The sequence below is a fragment of the Parus major genome, chromosome 3, assembly GCF_001522545.3.
Source record: "Parus major isolate Abel chromosome 3, Parus_major1.1, whole genome shotgun sequence".
NCBI classification, from domain to species: domain Eukaryota; kingdom Metazoa; phylum Chordata; class Aves; order Passeriformes; family Paridae; genus Parus; species Parus major.
This window is the reverse complement of record NC_031770.1, coordinates 40,408,425-40,432,351: the sequence shown is the minus strand read 5'-3', so window position 1 is coordinate 40,432,351 and position 23,927 is coordinate 40,408,425. Positions and strand designations below refer to the sequence as shown.

The window sequence follows — 23,927 nt, the reverse complement described above, 5'->3', positions numbered from 1 at the left end:
AACATCCCTCAGGTATTACACTTTATTTAGAATTTTTATTTTTTTTTCTCTTAAACATTCATGCAATTTAAAATAATTAAATTAAGCTCAGAGACAAATTCTCTTTCATATGTCTTTACCCAAATTTCAAAAATAAGTAAATAGAATACAATGGATATTAGCTGTAGAGGGGCTACTGGTCCATTGATTTCTAGCCCCAGATCTCCATGTCTTGCAGGAAAGGGGTATTTTTTGCTCGACAAGTGCAGGAAGCAGATTTCAGTTCTTAACAAGTATGTAATTTTATTTTTGTTACTATTTTAAATTTATCTTTCTGTTCTAATTTTAGGGGACATAGAGAGTTAACATAGGATGTTGTCCCAAGGCCCTACCTTTCAACCCTAGGCATTCATTTCGTACCAAAGTTCATTGAGGAGGATTTGTTGAACTTGAGCCTGCTGAAATGAGGTGTCTCACCCACAATAGTTATTTAAGCTCAGTATAAAGGAACCCATTCAGAAGGCATTCATCCCAACTACCTGAGGGTTTTTCTTCCTTTAGAATAGAAGAGGATATCCCTTCAAATGTTTCACTTCTTCCCTGAAGAAGTTATTATTAACTGAGGAAGCCCAGACAGAGGACTTTGTATTCACAGGTGGTGTTAAACAGCTTGTGATTAATTCTATATGTATCTGTTTTATAAATGGATTTAGGCTCAAACTACTCTCCTATTCTTTGGTAAATTTGGAAGAAAGAAGGGATAATACTCATAGCAGAAACACAAGATCCTATAATCAACTTTTCCAGGCAACTGAGTGACAAAGATTAGGGCATTTGTTGATAGGAAAACCAGTCCATTACATTTATTTCAGTTCCTCTGCTATTATTACTAAACAAGAAAAAGAAAATCATATCAGAACATCAAAGCATTAAACAGACAATGTGAAATGGCTAACTTCTGAGTACCACTTTTTGCTTTGTTTTTCCCTCCATTAAAGTGTGAAAGGCTTTTGAGAAGTGAATTTCTTGCTGCTAACAGCTCTGAGATGTCACTGTGAAAACAGGGAGCAATGAACCGGTTGAAACACTGCAATCGTTTCAGAAGCCATCCAGCACAAAATGAACACTGAATTTGAGAAAGCCTTTGGATCTTATTTGCCATTCTTAACCATTCTCTTGTAGACCTTTTACCTTTCTAGTTTTGACTGCAAATGGGGAAAAGGTCTAAAAGCTCGGATCATAAGGAGTCGTGCCTCTTTGCTTCTTGACTGGATACAAGAAAACTGAAGTTTCTATTTGGCAGTCACTGCCTACAGAATATCTACTTCACTTTTGGGGGCCAAAGACACCTCAGTATGCTGAGAAGGATCTGACATTCTGAGCACTTAGGTTTGCAGTCTGTGCCCGTGCAAACCTGTAGCCATTAGAGGCTCATCACCTCAGGCTGAGCAGGACCTGCAATGCAGCCACGTGGGTCCAGCTCTAGGGGAATAAACACAGTGCATTTCACTCTAGAAATGGCACAGTGACAGAAGTCAACCATTCCACTGATTAGGACACAGAGAGAGGAGTTTAAAAATTAGAAGGGGGCCCAAAAATGTGTAAAAGAGAAAAGCAACTAGATCTGATTTTCAAAAAGTTATTCTTCTGCTTTATATACCATACTTAATGACTACCTGGACCTGAGATAAACAGCTAGTACGTCTGACTGCAGTAACAATTTTAAAAATAGTGCAGTAAGTAATAGCTTATTAAACTGAAATATTTTGGAATCCAGTTTTATATAGTATGACAGGCATCTGAATCTCCCCAGTATCACTCTGAGAGTCTTAGCAATTAGCAACGAAAACTGCTTAAAGAGTAAAAATGCAGTTATTTTTAGTAGACATTTATTACTTCCCATTCACTTGTATTTTCATCATGTTGTTATGTTTCCTCTCAGGAGAAGGGTATGAAAGAAAACATATTGAATTGCCTCCATTTAAATATCCATTATAAAGGAAAAGCTATTATAAAGAATGTATGTTGTTGCAATTATGGAAGTGACCTCAGAAATAAGATGCATAATTCTGGTCTCTTGATGGAAAAATTGAACTATGGGGACCTAAGTGGGGATGTTTTTTACATTACTTAATTAATCTAAGCAGCCTGCTCCTTGGAAGCCTTCATGAAAAACAGTATTTTCTACAAACTGATGTTAACTTTTCTGGCTATCTCTTACTGAGACTTTTACCACTGGACATATAAGCTGAAAATCCTCAAAGCATCCACTCTCATCTAAAGCTACAAAAAAAGGTCTTTATTCACACCCTAAGAAGCAATGGTCATTAAATCAGAAGAAGTAAGTTCAGAGCTGTTGGGCCAGCAGCACACATTCCTATTAGAGCAATTTTCTCCGAGTCCTCGTGCACAGAGTCCTTCATGCCCTCATGTGATTCTTATGCAACCGTAACACAGGATGGATGGAGATGGAAGGTTAGCACCCTGTAAAGATACCTTTTTGTACGTGATGGATCTTTTCAAATACATGTTTGAAACACTGTACATTTGTTGTTTTGGGGGTTGTTTTAAAAAAAGAACAAATATAGATGGTCCAGAACAATGCCAACCTGTGGCACACAAATGGCACATTTCACAGATGCAGTGACTTGTTGTCTCTTGAATCTGGAAAAAAAAGCAGTGGCAGAACCACCAAATCCAAAACTAAGTCAGTGCTACCAGGGCCCAAAGCATTTTGTTGGATGTTAAAGGATAAGATGGAAAAAAAGATGGGGAAGGGAGAAGCAGAAAGGAGGCCAAAGATCTAGCAATTTTGCAAGCAGTCATATAAAATATCAGTCTTTACCCTTGCTCCATTTTGCTTATACCTATGAGTACTGAACTTGCATTAAGAGACAAATTTTCACCAGTTTTATCTGATTACTTTTTTCTCCCTCTCTCCCTTCCATAACTGGCAAGAGAAAGATTTAGAAATGGGATATCCAATACAGAGAGAGGCTAGAATTAATGGCAGGCAGGCATGGTTATTTCTTGGAACATTAACTATATACTGAATTGTAACTCAGACTGGATTTTTACAGCAGTGATTAAAAGAGGTTTATAAAATTAAAATCCTGGAAGTAACTGAAGTGAAACAAGAGTCAGCAAGTACCACTAAAGCATTACTTAAACACTATGGAATGAAACAGTCCTTAGAAACCTGGCATCACAAAAATCTCCCTTTCTCTTTATGCAGTTTTTAGTTTGGGATCTGCAGTTGTGTTACCTTCTTGGACACCTTCCATTAAATGGGATAGATTTCCTCTGCAAATATAATTTCAAATCTGACTGGCTCATCCCCTCGCTAGATAAAAAGCTGTAAGATGACTGATACAAAAAACATAAATACAATTCCTCAGTATGAAACTCTTACAAGGCATGAAATTACACAAGAATGAAATGCCATTAGCTCCTGATGAAGGAGATGGGCATACTGTGACAGACTGAATAGACTCAGGTTTTAATAATTAGACACTCTGTATTTAAATTAAAGATGATGGTCCATTCCTATATCAACATTACCCAGATCACTTCTCCAGAAAGAGGTCTCTGTAGCTACAGCAGGTTCTCAAACCAACTTTCTTTACAAATAAACCTCTATTTGGGACAAAGAGATTCCCTCAAGTCAAATATAGTACTGTGTACCTCATAAAACAATAATAAACTAAATGCTCAAGTAATGATGAACTGGATTTAATCCCACAAAAAGCAGGCAACTGAGAGTTAAGCATGCCACCCTTAATTTGCAATTTACAGTAAGCACAGAGGAAATGAACACATCCCACTTGGTAGCAGAGATCCTGCAATGACAGAAGCACAATGGAACTAATTAAGGATGGAGATTAATGTAATTATGGTTCTAAAGTGTCTGCCAGGAAGGATGCAATGTGGCTGACTTCATGTAAAACAGTTTACAGTGTGTGGTGATTACGAAGTGCCTAGGGTTGCTTTATAGCAGGGAGATACAATTCCATTAAGGATTGTGAGGACACTTTCCTCACTGGACCACTACACTGTAGGTGAGTTTCATTGTGCACAGCGTGTTCTGTTTCCCCTGTATGTGTCCAGCATTCAGTCAGATACCCAACTAAGGATATCCTGCAGCCTTGCCAAGGCCTGAATTTCCTTGCATTTTTGTGGAAGCCCACCCTGTCAGCTTCAGCAGATGTCATGGAGTGTGGTGCTAACCAGGCTCCACAGAGTCAACTTACTCTTGGTATTATCAGGCAATATCCAAAAGGGCTGAGAATACAGGTTATTGAAAAGTGAAAACCAGTCAGGCTTACTGACTTTGGGACTCTACAGGAGACAAAGAGAGAGAAATATCGTATTGCACCCCCCGGACATCAGGCATGGTCTACAAACAAACATGACCCTATTTTATACACAGGCTGACATGACACGGGATGCTGAAGGACTCAGCATGTGCAGACAGTTACAGCAGTGTGTGTGTGTGTACAGTTTCTGGAGCCAGCCATGGAATCTCATTTGTCGGTAAGACAGTGATAGAAACACATGAGCGAGGATCTCAGGCATCTTACCCTGTGCTGCTGACTGAATGGAGAGAGATGGAAACAAGACATCACATTATAACTTTCTGCCCTGGGTATTGCAGGGGAGAGGGGAAAATACAATCTGAGTGTACAGCACCAGCATTCCAAATGCTGAGACCCAGCAAAATTGAGTCCTTCTTGTGTATGCATAATGATCTGACTTTCAGCCATGTATCTTGCAACAGTGCTTGCCTGTTGGTGAATGCAACTAAAATAATGCCTCCATAATTCATACACCCCACATTTCCACTCTAACTCTACTGGGAATAATTCTTTGGTATAAATATGCATCCTCTAATGCTGATTTAGTCTACAGTGGTCATTTTCTATTACAAGTGAATGGATGTAAAAAATTCCTATTCAAAACTAGAAGTCAATGCTCCATACCAGCAGATACTCAATCCTGCAAATTCCAATATGTACAGACTTTCAGTCTATGATCTTTGCATCACTAAAGCAAACAAGCCCTATGCAGATGGCTATAAAAGGGTTCACATGCTAGATTGTCAAAAATCACTTGGTGTTCTACTGCTAGTTAAAATCAGGAGGCAAAAAAAAATGCAATGAGCAGAAAAAACCCAAACCCAAACACTTAAACCTTTAAAAATGCCTCAGATTAAATCAAGAAATTCACCATGTTTGTGTGGATTGCAAGGAAAAGGCAAACAGTTACAACCCACCCATTTATATCAACTGATAAAAGCGCATTCACAGAGGATTTTACAAGTTTCAATTATGTGTGCCACTGCAAACACTAGAGCTTAAGCCAGAAAAATTTTTGTGGAAAGGACATGAGTATATGGTAAGGGCAGTGAAAGGCAGAGAAAAGCATGGAAATTGAAGAGAACCAGGTAGAAAATCAAGGGAGAAGAGACATGGAAACCAGTGGAGAAAAAATCTGCTTGGAGTTCCGTGCAAACTCTCAGCCTGTGCTCTGACACAGACACCTCCAGCAGCACTGACAGAATATCAATCTTCCTCCCCATTTCTCCTCCAAGCAAAACTGTGGTTCACTGAGATAGCTTTGGTGTTCACATGAATTGGTTTCTGGTGGTTTTGTTTTCTCTGCTTGTGCCAAAGCCATGTGGATAACATGGCTGAATCTCTGCATCTTCAGCTGCATTTGCAGGGACAGAAGGGTTTTATATCTTCCTATTGCTTCTGGCACTCTCGGTATGTGACCATGAAGTAGCTCTCTCTCTCTCAGCCTGGCCAGGAAACAACAATTCCATCATGTGGAAATAGTCAGGAATGGGTAGTTTATATTTTACTCTGGTGCAAAATGAGTTTAATGCTTTTTTTTTAAAAAAAAAAAAAAGAGCAAAACACCCTATCCCATCTTGGCCAAATAGCTTGGTGATGAGGGCACACAGCTGAGATGGAGGAGACTGAGGTTCAACTCCCTGATCCAAACCAGACAGAGCAGGGAGTTGAAACCTGGCTTGCGATTATCCCAGTGGAATACCCTAATCTCTGACACTAGAGAGTTAGGTTCAATTCTCTGCTCTGTCTGGTTTGGATCAAGGATTTGAACCTATGTTCTTTCCTCTTCAGCTGAGTACTCTAATCATCAAGCTATTGTGTGTCCACAGAAGGGTTCCTTTTGCTGTGAGCAAACCCGCAGAACAAACAGAATGTCAGAAACCGTTCCTACTGCTATATTAAAACATTTTCTTCAGCAGAATAACAATAGCATCAGAACTGGACAGCATGTTCTTCAAGTCAGGGTTTAATCTTGCATGGCATAAAGAAATGCAGCCAGCTTCTTCCAGAAAGCCTGGCAAGTGTGTCAACAGTCTTCTCTCTAGATCAAGTGAATTCATGAGCTTAAAGAAAAGCATGGACTTCAGTGCTTTGCTGGATAAAGGCATTGCAATTCATAGTCTGAAAAGTCCAATTCTCAGTAAAAAGGTATTTTGCCTTGCATGTTCTGGTCTTGAGGATTTTTGCCTCACCAAACAACAGAGTTGTGTGAACGGATGCTTAAGCCGCACTTTATCATTCTTCTAAACTATAAGCCACTGCTTAAATTTTTTTCACAAAATTCAAAATAGAAGCCTGTTGTTTGATATAAAAACACATTAAGACTGTTGGATTTTATTTTCTAACTTTAAATCTGTTCAATTTAAAACTGAGCATTTAAGTTGCTCTATTATTCAGTATAAGTATTTCACTTAGGGAACATTAAAAGAGTAGACAATACAAGTGCCAGTGGTATAAAGTTGAATTCAGAGCACACTGAAAAAAACAGGGCAGCTGGAGGGAATCAAACACTCAGATGTCATGAAAAAGAGAGAAAAAAAAAACCAAAGAAACATTATTTACAGGGGCAACAAAAAACATAGGCTACTTCAGTAATCCTATTTTAACCTGACAATTTCCATCCACAACACAGAGCACAACCTGAATTTCTGTCCCTTTTTTTTTCATTTTAATGAGAAAGGTTTCATTCAATTGTCTAAATTTTTAATAGAAAGGGAACTCGGGGTTCTCACAGAATACCTTCAAAAACAAACTTCATGACTTGACTTAGTAAAGTACCTAGGTTTGACTATAATATCAAGTGTATCTTCAGTTGTTCAGATGGAGCAGAATAGATTTGATCTATGAATTTCATTAATATTTGAAGAAAAAAAATATCTATCAAGACAAGGGGAAAGGATGGGAGTTCCAAATTCAAATTTTACAATAATTTTTTAGTGAACTTTAGTTAATTTGTTTTTTGGGTTTTTTTTTGCATGAAAGGGATCACTTTTCATTTCTCAAGTATTTGAGAAATTCCATTAATTATGCTGATAAGTTTGGAAATGGTTACCACAAAACAAGGAAAAATAATATAAATGCCTAGCTATCAAAGCACATTTTAAGAATAAATTGCTTTTTTTATGACAGGCATTTATCTGTCAACTCTACTAAAAATATAACGAGCATAGAATGTTCTCACTTTATCTGTCCTGTATTACAGAGTTCTGCTTTATCTGTAAACAGAGATAAATCACTAAGAAGAAAACTTGGGCTTGGGGAATTAGTCTTTTGCTGTTAAAATACAAATTTTGTGTTGGCTACAGGAAAGTTAACCCAATTAATTCCTACCTGTCTCCAAATTCCCAGTGTTACTAAGGAAAAGTTCTGAAGCTAAACATCTGAGAGAGAAAACAAATCTTTGAGAGGGAGCTTGACTTGAGCCTGTGCATGTGGTATGAATCCTTATTTTAATAAAAAATTATAAAATTCATTTGTAAAGAAATACTTTTAAATAAATGTGTTCCTTTCTTAATGTTAAGACTGAAAACAGCCTTAACTGTGAACTTAATTTATTAGCCAACCTATGAGTTCCACGTAAGATAAGGCATAGAAGGTACCCTTCTCTTTCTGCCCAGCTGAACATCTGAAATCCATTGTAGAAAAGGGAAAAGCCTCAGCATCAAGAAATTCAATGTACCCCACAATTAGCTCACATTTTGTATATCACCTATATAATTACAAATAGAGTAAGATCCATTTGTTTTAATTTTTTACTTTTTTTCCCTCAAGACAACCATGTTTGATTTTAAAGAAAGAGTTCAGATTTAATAGATTCATTCAGATAATAGTTTTATGATCAGAAATGCATCCCTCTCCTTTTATATTAAACCAGAGTTTTCTGACTTGCTTCCCAGGGCAGCTTTCCTTGGGTGGATTGTAAAGAATCAGAGTAGTTTATATCTGTTCACATTCCTCCTTCCCTCCCTGCCTGCCACACAAAGTGCCTATCAAGTGAAGCCTGTCTGCAAGATGCCCCACAGCCAGATATGAAGGAGAGCTAGCAACAACAAAGCATTCACCCGAATACTTAGCCAGGCCTCAAGCTTAAATCTCAGGCAGCTAAGGAATTCGACAAAACAAGGTTTCACTGTAGAATAAACCATACAGTTTTCACTCTCCCAGAAGAATCCTGCTTTCCCAAATAACCCTAGTTTAACCAAGCCACCTGCCTATGTCAGGGAAATTAATGAACTTCAAAAGTGAAAACAACTCACGATGAAGAGCAAGCCTTGTTTTTCTAAACATTAGAAATGCCAGCACCACAGCAGTGTGCCTCCTTTTTTACCAAGCCATATAGGGAACTCTAAATTAAAGCCCAATTCCTGGACCTTACATGTCCAGCTACTGCACTGCACACAAATCTCTTTCCTTGATTCAGTTGCCAAGTTTACAGCAACACTGTGTGATGCACACCTGGAACCATGAGCCTGGCTCCAAGAGAACTCTGTACCCTGCTAATACAAGGGTCAAAATACCTGTTTAATGAAATTAAATTTTATAGGGGGTTCAAGTAAGTGGGTTGTTTTTGTTTTTTTGTTTTGTTTTGTTTTGTTTTGTAATCCCTATTGGATAAGACTTTTCCTGTTGACAACTACACCTAGTGAACAAAATACTACACATAGATCCTGGACAGCTCATAGAACTAATGAAATGGACTTGTAAACATGTGAGACACAGATGTTGCAGCTCTGTTTGCCTTCATTTTTTTAATCAAGGAGGAACAAGGGAAAAAGAAACACAGTAGACAAAGGATGAAATCAGCATTGTGTCCAAGCAAGTGGACAGTTGAAACAGAAAACATGATTTCAAACAGCTCATAATAGATTGGCATTTTAGTGTTTTTGCAAAAAAAAAAAATTAAATGCAGCCCAGCTTGCAATAGGAAAGTTTCATGGAAAAATTAGTAAAACTTAAGGAATTCAGAAGACAAAGTATTTTTATATAAAAGAGACTAGCTCCCTTTGATTCAGTAGGAACCAGTCAAAGTTCAGAGAGAATAACAATTCCTCTCAAAATTTGACATTAAGATTGTATAATATGGTATAATATTAATTATTTTTATCCATTACTTTGGTTCAAATTGATATGGTAATGTCAATGACACCTAGAGCATGAATTCCCTGTAGGTGCTGTTTATGAAGTTTAGATGACCCCAACCTCCACAGTCCAGCTGGTGTCCTAATTACGCTGAACTATGCTTTGCACAAAGCCAGTAGGAAAACTTGGATCCAGCTGAACTGCTAAGGAGGAAGGGAGATATTTACCAAGAGATCCTAATTAACTAAGTGTCCTGGCTTTCCAGATGTAAAAAAAATCTTATCCTGTATAAAGAAAGTAGTCCTTTGATATATGTACAGCACATGATGCATCAATCACATTTTTTCAGAAGCAATCTTCCTGCTTTTCTAAGACAAAAGATGCTGAGACACAATTTTAAGGGCCATAAAATAACATTTTCTCTCATGCTTAAGTACACTCCAATTTTTTAATAGGTCTGCCTGAGAAATCTGAAAAATAAGTGTGTAGAGCAAAGTGCTGAAAAATGTGGCCATTTCTAGTGCTGTACATGGTAACCTACCACTCAGTAGCTTTAAGACACAGAAATCTTTGATAAGCGGAGAGTGTGGATATGCTCAAGGAGTCACATCATACATGCAGTGAACCCAACATCGCCTGAGGCTGTTGAGCTCACTGACACAGCATAGAGTAACTCTTCTCCCTCACAGGAGCTCTAGGCTAAAAAATGCAGGCACATACATGTGCCTATGGGAAAAGTGGGCTGTCAGAGCAGTTCATCCCACTTCTGGTAGGGGAATAGTTCAAAACCCCTGCTAAGTCTCACTGACAGGGAAATGTAAGAAGAGCCCATTCATCACATCTCACCCCCAGCCCAGACTCATGCCTGTACAAGCTGACCTCTGCCACGTGTGCAAGGAGCTGAGAGCCTCAACTCATCTTGGCACAGTGGTGGTGCACAGAGATGGTGTCAGCCCAGACTCATGTCCTGCAGCCCCACTGGGCTCTGGAGTTTGAGCTGTCTTGCTCCAGAGTAGGAGAGCTGTGGCAGAAGAATGACTCTCCAATCATTTGGAGAGAAGAGGGTGTGACAGCTTCCCTCCAGGTTCCAGCATCCCTCCTACTGACATCCAGGATGTCAGTATTCATGAGAGGGACTTGGATTGAAATACTGACACTCCTTGAAACCTTCTGATCACACTTGTTATTGAATCTCATGTGTTCTTTCCTTCTGTGAAATAAGCAATAAAAATATTAATATCAGAGTTCTCTTTAGGGAGCTTTTGTAGGTATCCTGTCCTAGTTATTTGTTTCCTTTATACCATTTTACACCCTAACAGAACTCATTACAGTGAGACTATTTTCAATTCAAACAAATGAATTAGAAGAAGAATTTGAACAACAGTTTCAGAGATTAAATAAAATAAATTTCTTCTTTAGAGCAAGTAACTGCCAAGCATAGAATGAGGCACCTACTTCAAAGAAGTTATCTATATAATCATCTGGATGATATCAACTATTGAAAATATTGGCAAAATATGTATTTATGCATTTTTATTCTTAATACAATGACACAATGAATTTTAAATTTCTCATAGCAAAATCATTGTTCTTATATTTGCATAGTACAGTCAACTTGAGTGAGGCTAAGTAAAACTGTAAACTTCTTTCTCTAAGGTGCATCACAGCAATTCATTACAAACAGTAGAGGTAGGATACCTAGGCTTTGGTTCATTTCAAAACATGAGAAAACTAGTGAGAATATATCTGGAATACATTTGTAAGCAGAATCTGTTTATGATCCTTTCCTAGGAGTGTGAGTTGAGAGGCATAAGAGGATCTCTGTCTGTAAATGTGAATTTTAGTACAAATACAGATTTAAATTTAGGGCTATGTTAGCTATCATATAAACACTTTTAATCTACATAAATCAGAAACACATTATTTCTGTGTGATGAAATTACTAGCACACATAACTACAAAAAGCACCAGTAGAAATTACTGTACTCCAATGCACCTTTCTAAACCCTGTACATGTTATTTTGTGAAAAAACAATCTAAAACTCTCTTGTATAAATATTTCAGAGAGTTTAAGAGAATTTCATTAGCAATATTTTTGTATCCTTCCAGCTCTTCCTTCAATAGTATGAATTCAGCTATACAGATCTCAGAGTGAAACAAAAATTCTGACTAATAAAATCCTTCTCTAAATAACTCCAAATTAACTTTCTGCATTCAAAGCCTAAAGGACAAGCACCAAATATACTAAAAAATTTCCAAGGGTAGAAATATGTGCTAAATATCCTAGTGAAAAAAAAAGAAATCTTTTATTTTTTTTTTGTTCAGAGATATTGTTTTGTGACCATTTAAATATTACTTCTCTGAACTGAAATTACAATATGGATATTTCCAGCATACATGAAAGAGTAACTCTGTTTAGCTGCTGATGATTATATTTACATGCACACATAGGTGCAGAACTAATGGAGTTCTTTATGATGCCTTCCTGCTTGTTGAAAATGAGAAAGACACAGCAATAATAGCAAGTGAAATTATAGAGTCAAATGCCAAATGCAATTTATGAGTTAAATCCATATTTATCCATAGCTGTCTATTTTTTTCACCACCAGATGTATAGTAGACAAAATACTATAGGTAACAACTACTAATATTACTAGATAAATATGTTGCTGAATATGCTATTCAACAGCTATTCCTAGATTCTGCTTTTCTCTTCAGTGAGCCAGGTGAATTTTTCAAACTGTGGGTTTATTTTTCGTGAACAAATCTGCTGCTCGGCTCTAGTAGACATTTTCCATTATAACTGTGGCTGGCTACAAAACCCAGGAATTCACTTATCACTACTTTTCTCCATTATAAAGTTCACAGCATAGAAGGGTCTGCAGTGATTAAGAAGCCATAAAAAAAAAAAAAAAAAGCTGATGAATATTCACTCTGCTTCTTAAATTAATTTGATTCAATGACCTTTGCTTTGCACTGAACTGTGTTCCAAAGCTAATTTCAAATTGGATCGTTACCAGCAAATCTGGATTATGTACTCAAAGAGCCCAAACCTCAAACTCGTAAGGATGCATTCTATAACTCTCCAGTTAGGGAACAGGAATAATACCCTGGGACTGAAAACCCCTGACTTTGCACTGGCTCTGACTGCCTCTGTCTCATTAAACAATCAGAGACTACATAGCACATAGAATATCGGGGGTTATGGAACAACCTAAACCTTCGTCCTACAGGCACTTATGCCTGAGCTTAACTTTACAACCACATGTAAAAGTTTCTTTGATTTTAATTGAACTAATCACAAGAAGAATGCGAGTAAGCATTTGCAGGATCAGGGTTCAGCAGGTCATGAATTGCACTTTAGGAATATTTACAATGAGTTGCTTGTGGATGACTTACAGAGAAAAAGGCTTTACCAGAAAATATTTCTAGATAGCAAGGAAATTCAAGAACTTCACAAATTTAAAGGGCAAAATTTGTGACTAATTTATTTCCCAAAATTATTCATGGATTTTTGCCATATGCTAACATCAGGAATCTATGAACAGTAGCACTCCTGCTGAGCTGGAGAGAAGCAAATTTCTGAACCTTGTGAAGCTTTCTGAATCCTTTGAAAGAAGTCCCAGATGTTTGTACGGGGTCATTTAATTTCTTTCTGGAGAAGTCTCGGTTTTGGAGGCCTATAAGCTGTACTTAACCAAGGAATAACACCATCTGTTTGAAAAACACTGAGATAGTCTCATATACACTGTCATCCCTGTGAACAAGATAATTTATTCTGCATCTCTTCACTGAGCTCAGAAAAATGAATTCTCTGCAGTCTAAATACCTGATGCAAAGAAGGACCTGGAGGAAAGCCAGCTGGCTTAAGCTCAGCCAGTGTGAATTGAAGGTGGCACATGCTGGCAGGCTGAAGCACTTTGAGGAATTGGCAGGAACTTTCACTGCCTCTCCAGTTGATGGCACCTGTCCACCCATTGTCCAAGTGGCTTTGCAATCATCTAGACTGCGAATTTTCCAGGCATCATCTTGTTATTCTGTATTTGTGCAGTGCCCAGACACTGGGATCCCAGACTCTCCAACTATACACTAATGTGATGTAAACAATTAACAGTTCTAAGCAGGGAGTCTTTCCAAGCTCATCTCTGGTTGCAGGTTCTCCATTTTAACAACAGCAGGTGTGACATCCTCTATCTGTGGCTGCACCAAGGTTGCAGCACTTCCTTACCAAGACATAGCATATAAAATTAATCATGTCTTTGATTCCCTATGATCAGGAGGACAAAACCTGGCATTGCCTTTGAGCCTCAGTCAGAAACTATGTTCAATAATGATATTTAACTTTGTAAAATAAAGTCAACCTCAAGTGAGATGTGTGACACTGGCTTTGCCTCTTGCACTGGTGATCAGTTCCACGGGTCTCAGATAAGCTATGCTGGTATTTAGAAAACATGAGCACTGAATGGACTCTCTGATTATCAGAGACAGCCTTTTTCCCAAAAGAAGTAAACAAAGTAATTATTTTTTGCAGCAAACTAAATATACTGCATGACAGTGCATATGAGACTATTGAATACATGATGTCATTCTTTGTTTGAATACAACCTCTAGGCCTCCACAACTGAAAGCCCTTGAGGAGGAATTTTTTTCCCTTTTTGAGGGGGCTACACAGAAAGCCTTTTGCAGGCTAACACAAAAATACTTTCTTCAGAAAAATATACTTACTAATGTGAGATCAGTGTCAACAATTTTGACTACATCTTGTTCATCTTCATTGACAAATAAATTAGGCTTGTTGCTTGACAGTTTCAGTCATTATTCAGCTGAGTAATGACTGATGTTATTACTGTATTACACATAAAGTTATTCAAAATGTATAGTAATTCCCAATAGTAAGCGGGAAGGCTTGCACTGGCTTAATTTTTCACAAGCCCTAGCCTCATTTGTTAGCACTTCAAAAAGTCACTGTTTGATGAAAAACACAAAATTTCTAGGATGATTTAATTTAAGTATTTCAATTTTCAAAATTGCTGGGAATTGAAAATCCCTCTGAACTCACAGTTATTGAGGTGCTCATTTTATTTGAAAACTGGAATGCTTCTCCAAGTGACTAAACACAAAGAATAAATGCCTAACTATTGCTGTTCCCTCCTGAAAATATAGCTGCAGATATACATTCAATCTGGAATGAAAATACTTATTTTTCCCTGTCCAGAGATTAAGCTTGAGAGCTGTTTCTGCCACATAATCAAGGAGAACTTGTATCCAAGTACGAAAACACAACAAAACAAGATATCCATTTTGAAGGCAACAGTGTTATAAATCCATGGCATATTTTTATTCATATCAGATTATGAAGGAGAAGCCCCATACCAAGTGCCTTTGAGGAAATAGTGTCTTATTATGTGACTCCTACTCACTGTCATGATAAGATTCAGGTGTCATTTTTCATTATGATTACAGCCCTGGCACACTAAAAGGTTTCCACCTTTTCTGTTCAGTTAATATGAGTTTTCCTTGACAGCTTTTAGATTGCAAGAAGATAACGATTGCAGGCATTCTGGCAGAAAACACTGAGGTTATTCTATATCAATCTTCCCCTCTTGTGTTGGCTTTTTTTTTCTACTGCTAGCCCAAGAGCTAAAATCCAGTTCCCCACATTATTATGAAATACTTCTCCTATGTCTTCACTATACCAGAAATTATTTCAAGATTTTTTTAAAAAGCATTTCTCAAAGCTTGTAGTTTTAAGAATACAGCATCAAAGTTTGTTGAATGAGGCAAATTCTTTAATTCCTTTTAGATTCCAGTATGATCAAAGTTTCACTCTGCTTATTGTAGGATTTTATACTGGGCACAGACACTACCTCAGTATCTACATCATGTACTTGGAGCTGCTTTAAAAGGGTCTGTGGTATTTTCATTGTAAACTTTAGACTGTCTTTAAAAGAGGGTAAATATCTTTATTTTCTTAATTCACGTATTTTCTGCAGAGACCTTTTTTAAAAAAACAAAGATGTTTAAAATGTACTGTTTTGCACTTTCTTTTGGGTTTCTTGAATAGGTTAATCTCTATACTGAAACATTTCCCATAAATTCATTTTCTTCTTTCTCTCTTTACTGTTAGGAAAAAAAATATAGTAGGAGAATAAATATAATATTATGGATTAAATGTAACTACACAGCTGGTGTGAGACAACCTCCTGGGAAATCAGCCAGACACAGAAGAACGTTCTCCCTTCTGGGCATGTTCCCCTGGAGGTGTTCCACTGACAGCAGGACCCAATGGCACAGAACAGCACAGCAGGCAAGGCTGCTGTCCTTAAACATGGGTTTGTTTGGAAAAGGAGGACAGCAACAAGTGAGGTGTGAAACAGAATTTATATTCTTAGACATAGCCAAATGCTGTGAAGCAAATGAAATCAGTGTTTATTAGTCCTATTATAGCCCTTTAAAATAAACATAAAATTATAGGTTAATATGAACTAAAGCAATGAATTAAATGCTATTGCTCAGCCAGTAGCATCACCTTTAATTAGCAAGCTTTTCTCTTTTGTTAGCTGTGAAACAGCTGTTTCTTTCACTGACATTTTACTAGTAACACAAATGTTTTCACTGTAATTTTATAGGCAAATTTGCACATTAAGCAGCTCTTGGGTTATGTGCTTGAGATTTTTTTTTTTCAGATATTAATATTTCTACTGTAGGTTTGTGGTAAAATTTATTTTGATAAGAAATAATTACAAATTGACAGCAAAATTAAAGCAGTATGAAGAACTGTGGCCAAATCACTATTAAATCAGGATGAGGAGATGAATAGAAGACGGTGTTCAGGAAAATCAATGTGATCTGCAGAGCCCTGAAAAATAACTTCCAAGACTTCTTCCCTCTGGAGCAAAACATCCCACTGGGAGACTAAAATATGTTCATGTAGCCAGGCAATGGGGTAATAATATTAGTTACTGAAGTTACTAAATTCAAAAGTCCAAGGAAACTACTGTAGGTTTAAGACACTGAGTCCTCTTTGAAGAATCAGCTACTCTGAAGCCATAGCAGTGGCATCAGCACTTGCTTGACCCACAGAGCTATGCAGTGGTGAGGATTACTGCCTCTGCCCTCCCCAGGCCACCACTGCACATGCTAGACGAGACAGCAAGTGCTTTGGGAGGGGAAGCAGCCACTCCCCTTCCTACCCCAGCACTACGGGACTGACAAGGAGTGTTCCTGGCCCTCCAGCACCCCTCTGCACAGAATCATCAGGGTTGGAATAGACCTTTAAAATCATCTAGGCCAACCATCAACCTAAAACCAACCTAAATCACCCATAAATCAAAACCCCATGTGCCATAGCCAGACACTTCTTGAGCACTTCAAGAGACAGTGACTTCACCACATCCCTGGACAACTTACTCCAATGCTTAACAACAGTTTCAGTGTGATTTTTTTTTTCTTATATCTAACCTGACCCTCCCAAAGCACAGCTTAAGGTCATTTCCTGTCATCCTTTCACCTGAGACATGACAGAAGACTGGCTGGCCCCCACCTGGCTACACCCTCCTTCCAGGAGCAGTGAGGTCCCCCCTGAACCTCCTTTTCTCCAGGCTAAACACTCCCAGCTCCCTTCAGCTGCTCTTCATAAGATTTGTGCTCCAGACACTTCACCAGCTCCACTGCCCTTCTCCAAACACCCTCCAAAACCTCATTGTCTTCCTTGTTGTCAGGGGCCCAGAACTGAACAGAGCACTTAAGGTGTGGTGTCACCAGTGCTGAGTGCAGGCAGAAAATCACTTCTTGAGCCCTGCTGGACACACTAAACTTGATACAGGCCGAGATGTTATTGGCCTTCTTGCTCACCTGGGCACATAGCTGGCCAGCTATAAACCAGCAACCCTGAATCTCTTTCTGCTAAGCACTTCTCAAGCCACTTTTCCCCAAACCTGTATTGATGCATGGGGTTGTTGCAATGCAAGTGCAGTACCCAGAACTTCGATTTATTGAACCTCATGCAGTTGTCCTCAGCTCACTGATCCACCCTGTCAAGCTCTCTCTGCAGGGCCTTCATATCCCCCAGCAGAAAGCCACTTCCATCTAATTTGGTGTTACCTGCGAGCTTACTGAGGATGCACTAAATCCCCTCATCCAAACCACTGATGAAAGATATAAAACAAGACCAACCCCAACACTGTGTCCTGGAGAATACCACTAGTGACTGGGCAGCAACTGGATTTAGTTCCATCCTCTACCACTTTCTTGGTCCAGCCATCCAGCTAGTGCTTTACCCAGTGAAAAGTGTATCTGTTCAAGCCAAAAAAAGCCTCAATTTCCCCAAGAGACTGCTGTGGAAGATGGTGTAAAAGCCTTTACTGAAGTCTAGATATTGAACAAGCACAGCTTTTCCCTCATCTTCTAAGCAAGTCACCTTGCCATAGACAGAGATCGGGTTGCTCATGCAGGAGCTGCCTTTCATAACCCCCACTGGCTGGGCCTGATCCCCTGGTTGTCCTGCACATGCCGCGTATTGGCACCCATGATGATCTTCTCTGTGATTTTCCCCAGTCCCAAGGTCAGGCTGACAGGCCTTTTTAGTCCCAGATCATCTTTCCAACCCTTCTTGTGGATGGGTGTTACATTTGCTAATTAACTTCTGGTAATTCTGTGACTTCTCCAGTTAACCAGGACTTCTGGCAAATGACTGAAATTGACATGGGAAGCTCTTTTGGCCAGCTCTCTCATTACTCCCAGCTGCACCCTGTCTGGGCCCACGGACTTGTGGGTGCCTCATTGGCATGCAATGTCACTGTGACCCCCCTGACCCCAATTATGGGGGCTTCACTCTGCTTCTGAACCTGCAGCTCTGGGAGCTGTACCTCGTTGTTGAGCCTCACGTCCTCCCTGCAGACACCACCATGCTCCTGGTAGGCTCTCTCCATCAACTCGCCACGCAGCTGCTCAGCTCTGCCATTACTGTCATGAAGGTTCACACCACATTTGAAACAACATTTCCTGGTCATAATAATTTTGTTTGGTAGTTCTGCTCCATACAGAGCCTTTTTGCCAAGTACGTCTTGGTAAATAGAACAGCACAGGGCACAGGGAAATGGTTACAGGCTCATTCAAAACAGCCAGCAACTTCAAATGGTTGGTTGACTACTCAGAGCTTTAAGATTCGATAGCAGAAAGGAATATTTTGAGTATTAGCTCATGCAGCCAGAAAGCTGGTTACATCATAAAAATATAATCCTCTTAAATCACAGCTCAGTGGAGACAGTTACATGCCAATTGACCTAACAATTTGAAGCTCATGGGAAGGCAGGCATGTGTATAAAATTTGCATTATGCCTTATCTGATGCCTTTATAAAAAAAGAAAGCTTTAGTCATTCAGTCAAATGTTTAAGAATGTGAAATAAGGTAAGATTAGTTTCTACTTTGTGCTGGTACCAGGCTACACTGAGGAACTGAAGCACTATCTGAAAACAGACTAAGCTAAATGAGGTAGGGCAGTGGGGATAACTCAGTATTTTAGCTGAGAAATACTCTAGCACCTTGTGAAATCTGATGCAGTCATGGTCAAAAGTGTAACCATTGCATGATAGAATGAAACTCAAGAGGAAAAGCAGTTAAGCCTCTATCACTTTCTTTTTCTTTTAAGATGCCTTTGAAGTGAGACACTTCATATGATGGCTGTTTGGCTGTGGGTGTTGCATCATCGTGGTTTGAGTGCTTCCGACTATTTCCCTTTAACTCTGGAAAAAGATACACTGCCAACAACCAAAAGTAAACTGTACTTATCCACACGTAATTCTCCCATACCTTAAATCATGAGTTTTGCTCCACAAAACATAAACTATTCAGGGTCAATGCAGGACTATCCCATCAGAAACACAGCAAATAAAGCCATTACAATAGGAAGAAAATTGGGCAGTTAGAATATTTTTGTTTCTCTTAAGTAACACAAAAAATAAATAAACAGATAAGTTAAACTGCTCCCTCTCTCATGCATGATTTGCAGGGGAAAATATTAACTCCTTGAATGCCAAGGTTAAACAAAGCTTAAGAACACCCATAGCTCAAAACAAAAGCTGAGTCAGTAGTAGGCTATGAAATTAGAAAACAACCTGTAGTTCATACTTCAGGAAGAGTTGTAAAGGACTTTTTTTTTTGTTGTTGTTATTAATTAAGTTGATTAAGCATATAAGGGACCTTTGTCAAGACATTTCAATTGAGTAATAAAGTTCCAAGTTTGAATTAAAGTGTAGACCATCAGAATATCACCAAAGTGATTAGCAGAGCTCAGGCCCTGGATGGAAAGCACCGAGTTTCGAATTTGGATTGTGGTGAAAAGGGGGCACAGAGAATTCAAAATCTGTCTCCCAGAGGTTGTGCAAAACTAATTTGGATCCTTCTTGCGCCACCGAATAGATCCCGGACAATTAAAATTGTAACCTTTCAGATGCTTTTCTCAAAACCCTGAAATACTCACCTTTTTTTGATAAATGGTCTAGAATTAAAAAATTTAATGATAATCAACTGAAGGATTGTCAGTAAAGACAGAAATAGGAGTGAAGTGCTGATCTTACACCACCAGTAAAAACCTATGGTAACTTGAATGTAATGGATGTATTCTACTGGATTCCAGCAAGGTAAACTGAGATCAGCATCTCAGGAAAACAAAATATTCAACAGTGAAAAGCTATGCTATTTAGAGAAAATAAAAAAGGGAGACTTTCAAGACTTTTAGTAGATTGATTTACTACATCTGCACATTGACCCAAGTCAGTAGACTGTATTACTGTTAGAGACACTGTCATTTCCAAACTGTACTTTCCCCTCTCAAATTATCCTTTTGTCTGAAAGGAACTATCACAGCTACAGGAATTTCAAAAAACCCCACACTTCATTAAAGAAAAGGCGAAACTTAAAAAAACCAAAATACAATGTAAAGAAAGTTAGTGGTCGGACTTAAATTGACAAATTGCAACCCAGTAAAGTCTGAAAATTCAGCAGGACATTGTGTCCCTCGCTGAAAGTTGTGTGACATTTACTCATTGGCTTGGTTTTGTTAGTTTTTTCTGCACAAAAGATAAGGGTACTGTTAATTAAAAATATTATGTGAGCAAAATTACATTTCCCAGAATACTTTAAAATTTTTTTCATTTGCTTTTCAAATTTCAGGTCTGGGTAATGAAAATCATATTAGAGGAAAAACAGATAAATTCCCAAGTCAGGTAAGAATACAAAAAAATCTTAACTCATAAAAAGTACTATCCAATGTTTATCCAGCCCTCACACACAGCAGAGCCTAAAACAAAAAACTTCTTGCATTCAATGCATATTTTTTAAATAAGAAAAAGATTTGCCCAGGAGACAAATTATCTGAGTAGTCTGGCACTGTCTCATGTCTTGCTCTCCTACAGACCAAGGTCCTTTTTTTTCCAGGTTGCTTAGAGAAGAGGCAAGACTAGCTTTATGAACAGGAAGCTTATCCATTGTATCCAAGGCCAGGTGCATGTACTCCACGTGAGGCACATGACAATCAGCTGGAGTGCAGAAATAAAATACTGTTTGTGCTATTAACAGATGAAATTTAAAAAATTAAATTGAGGTCATTTCAGCTTTATTTAATCTTTTTTCAATTTCTAGATTTGCATGTTTTATAATATGCTTAATTTATTATTATGGTAGTAAATTTATACGGTTTATAAATAAATATACACCGACTGCAGATATGTGTTTAAAAATATTTTACTGATAATAAAAAAGTATGGAATACATAAATTGCTTGAAATACCTTCACCCACAGACTCAGCCTGAAAAATTACAGTTTCAGGAACTGATAATTCTTAAGTGTGGCTGAATTTGACTCATGATTTTAGGAAAATACAGGGGTACCTACACCTCATTTCATCATACTGTATGTTTAGCTTAACTAGCCTTCATGCTAAACCCTTTTAAACGCTCTTGATCAGCTTATGTAGAAAACTGAATTCCTCTTTAACACACTAATAATCCAAAGTATGGAAAAAGCCAGTCAAGACTTTATAGAATATGTTAGTTCATCACAAATCTTCCATTTTGCTGTACAACACAGAGGAGAATGAAAGGTCAAAACACAAATGTTTGAAAACTCTGACTGTGAGAAAACCAAAAAACCCTTTTGTTTCCACAGTATGCCACATTCTCAATGCTCCTTCTTGAGTTCAATTTCATTATCTCAAAATAACAAGTTTCTGAGAAGGATCATAACCACAAGTAACCTCAGAAAAATGCTTTGGCTTTAAAAAAAAGACTTGAAGTCTAATGGGAAGAATAATTATTATTATTATTATTATTATTATTATTATTATTATTATTATTATTATTATTACTACTATATTATTATTATAGTTGTTATTACTATTACTATTACTATTACTATTACTATTACTATTACTATTACTATTATTATATAGTTTCCAGCCCAAACTAAGAGATACAGGTGGCTTGGATCGTCCCTACAAACATTAGACCACCCTTCAGTTTTAGATTCTTTATATTAGGTTATCATAGGATGTGAAGACAAAGTCTTAGCTAGGTTTAAACTAGTGGGGATTTTGCTGTAGACTCCAAAGGACGCCTGCCTTCCACGGTTTTGCCTTAACAATGTATCAGTGCTTTCTTCTGCTTCTTGATTTATTTGCAAATTATTGCCAAAAATATTTGTTTTAACATATAATGGGTTCAAATTTTTGGGTGGTATAAACCAGTGCAGCTGCAGAACCATGCCAATTTAATCCACTTGAGGATCTACCAGCAGGGTTTATCCCATTTAAGATCATTCATAGCAGTAAAGTAATTAATTTTAAAATCTTCCTGGTTTTACATGGCATGCAGTTGCAGTGGTTTCACTCAGGGCCACTGAATTTTTGTGGCTATAATCAGCAAATCAAGCAACCCCATTCTTTAAGAAATATATTATTCCTTAAAAGTAAGAATCCAATTAACCTATTTTTTTTTTTTTTTCTTTCTTCAGTCCTGGCACCACTCAGCAATTATATGGCATATTTAAATTTAGACAACACAGATGCAAACATGCCTTTGCAAGGCTGCTTACAATAGAAAAACTGAGTAGCAATGATTCATTGCTATTAAAAAGTTGATTCATATTAGCTATTTGCACAACTTTGTGTTACTTGTTAACTAGAAATATTTGTACAAGATCATCTTTCAAGTAAATTCAATTCATTTCACTTGTTTCACAGTGTTTCATGATAAGAAATAAATTTGCTGTCTTAAGACTTGTGCATTTAGCCTTATAGAGAGAGAAAGAAAAAAATAAGCATCTTAACACAACTGCAGCTGGGAAGTTGCCTCTTCCCCCAACTACTTTAACAGGCATGCACTTATTCCATGCTGCTGCAGAATAGAAGGGATTCTTCTAGTTAACCTATAAGCATTTAAGAAATTTTAGTATTTGCCTTATTTTAAAATAACACAAGGCATTTGGAAGTCAAAGATTAAGCAACCTAACATGAGAGAAAGCAAATCCATGTCATACATATCAATTATGATGATTATAGGCTTGCATTGCTGTAGTGGTTTTTAGGACTAAAGCAAAAAAAAAAAAAAAAAAAAGAAAAAGAAAATCAATATACCATTGCCTAACTTAGTGAAAATTAATTTATCAAGTGAGAGCTTTCATCATTGAAAATTCTTGTTAGCTATTTCACTGGAAAATTATCTTGATTTTGGATAAATCTTTATTACTGTACTTCATGAAAGCACTAGCAGTTTAGATAAAAATAGACACATGACATCTAAGATTCCATCTAGCAAATGCTTTGAAAAATATTTAGCAAAAGGTAGAAATGACCAATAAGTGATATCTTCAGCTACAAAACCTGTTTCTTCAACTTCTGCTCTGCTGTAATATCTTCTGAGTTAAGAAGATATTTTCACTCAGAAAAAAAAAACAAACAAACAAATAACGTAAAATCAAGTAACTATCCAAGTCTGTAACTATGCAAGTGTTGTGTGAAATAATTTGTTGAAGATGTTGAGGGTGAACTTTGGTTAGCCATTGGTTTCCATAGAGTTGTAAAACAGCACAGAATAATTTGGGTTGGAAGGGACTCCTGAAGGACATTTTGCCCAGCCCCCACTACAATAAGCAGGGCATTTTCATTAGCTTCTATATAGAACACAACATGGAGTTATATCTCATAATTTTTTCTTATTACACCTTGTAATTAGATTTATTTAATGACAGAGAGCATTAATGTGTGTTCATTCAATATCCATTTAAGCACTGATGGGCATTAGTTGAGAATTATTGTCTGGATCTTTCTTTGGGTGACCAAACTAGAATATTTTTCATGGCATGAAAGATCTGCACATATTATTTACTTCTTTCTGGTTCTTTACAATGGGTGACAATGACTTGTAATTCTCTCATAACAGTGCAATATCCCTCAACCTGCTACACCTCAAGTTGTTCTAGCATACTAAAAGGCCATTTCAAGAATTAAGGAAGTCTA

At 37.6% G+C, this 23,927-nt stretch overlaps 1 protein-coding gene across 4 annotated transcripts in view; it reads right to left on the bottom strand.

Annotated features, from left to right (window-relative positions):
* The window catches only part of SMOC2 (SPARC related modular calcium binding 2), a 140,470-nt gene that overhangs the window by 12,329 nt on the left and 104,214 nt on the right, over window positions 1-23,927 (bottom strand). The gene's annotated exons all lie outside the window — the stretch shown is intronic.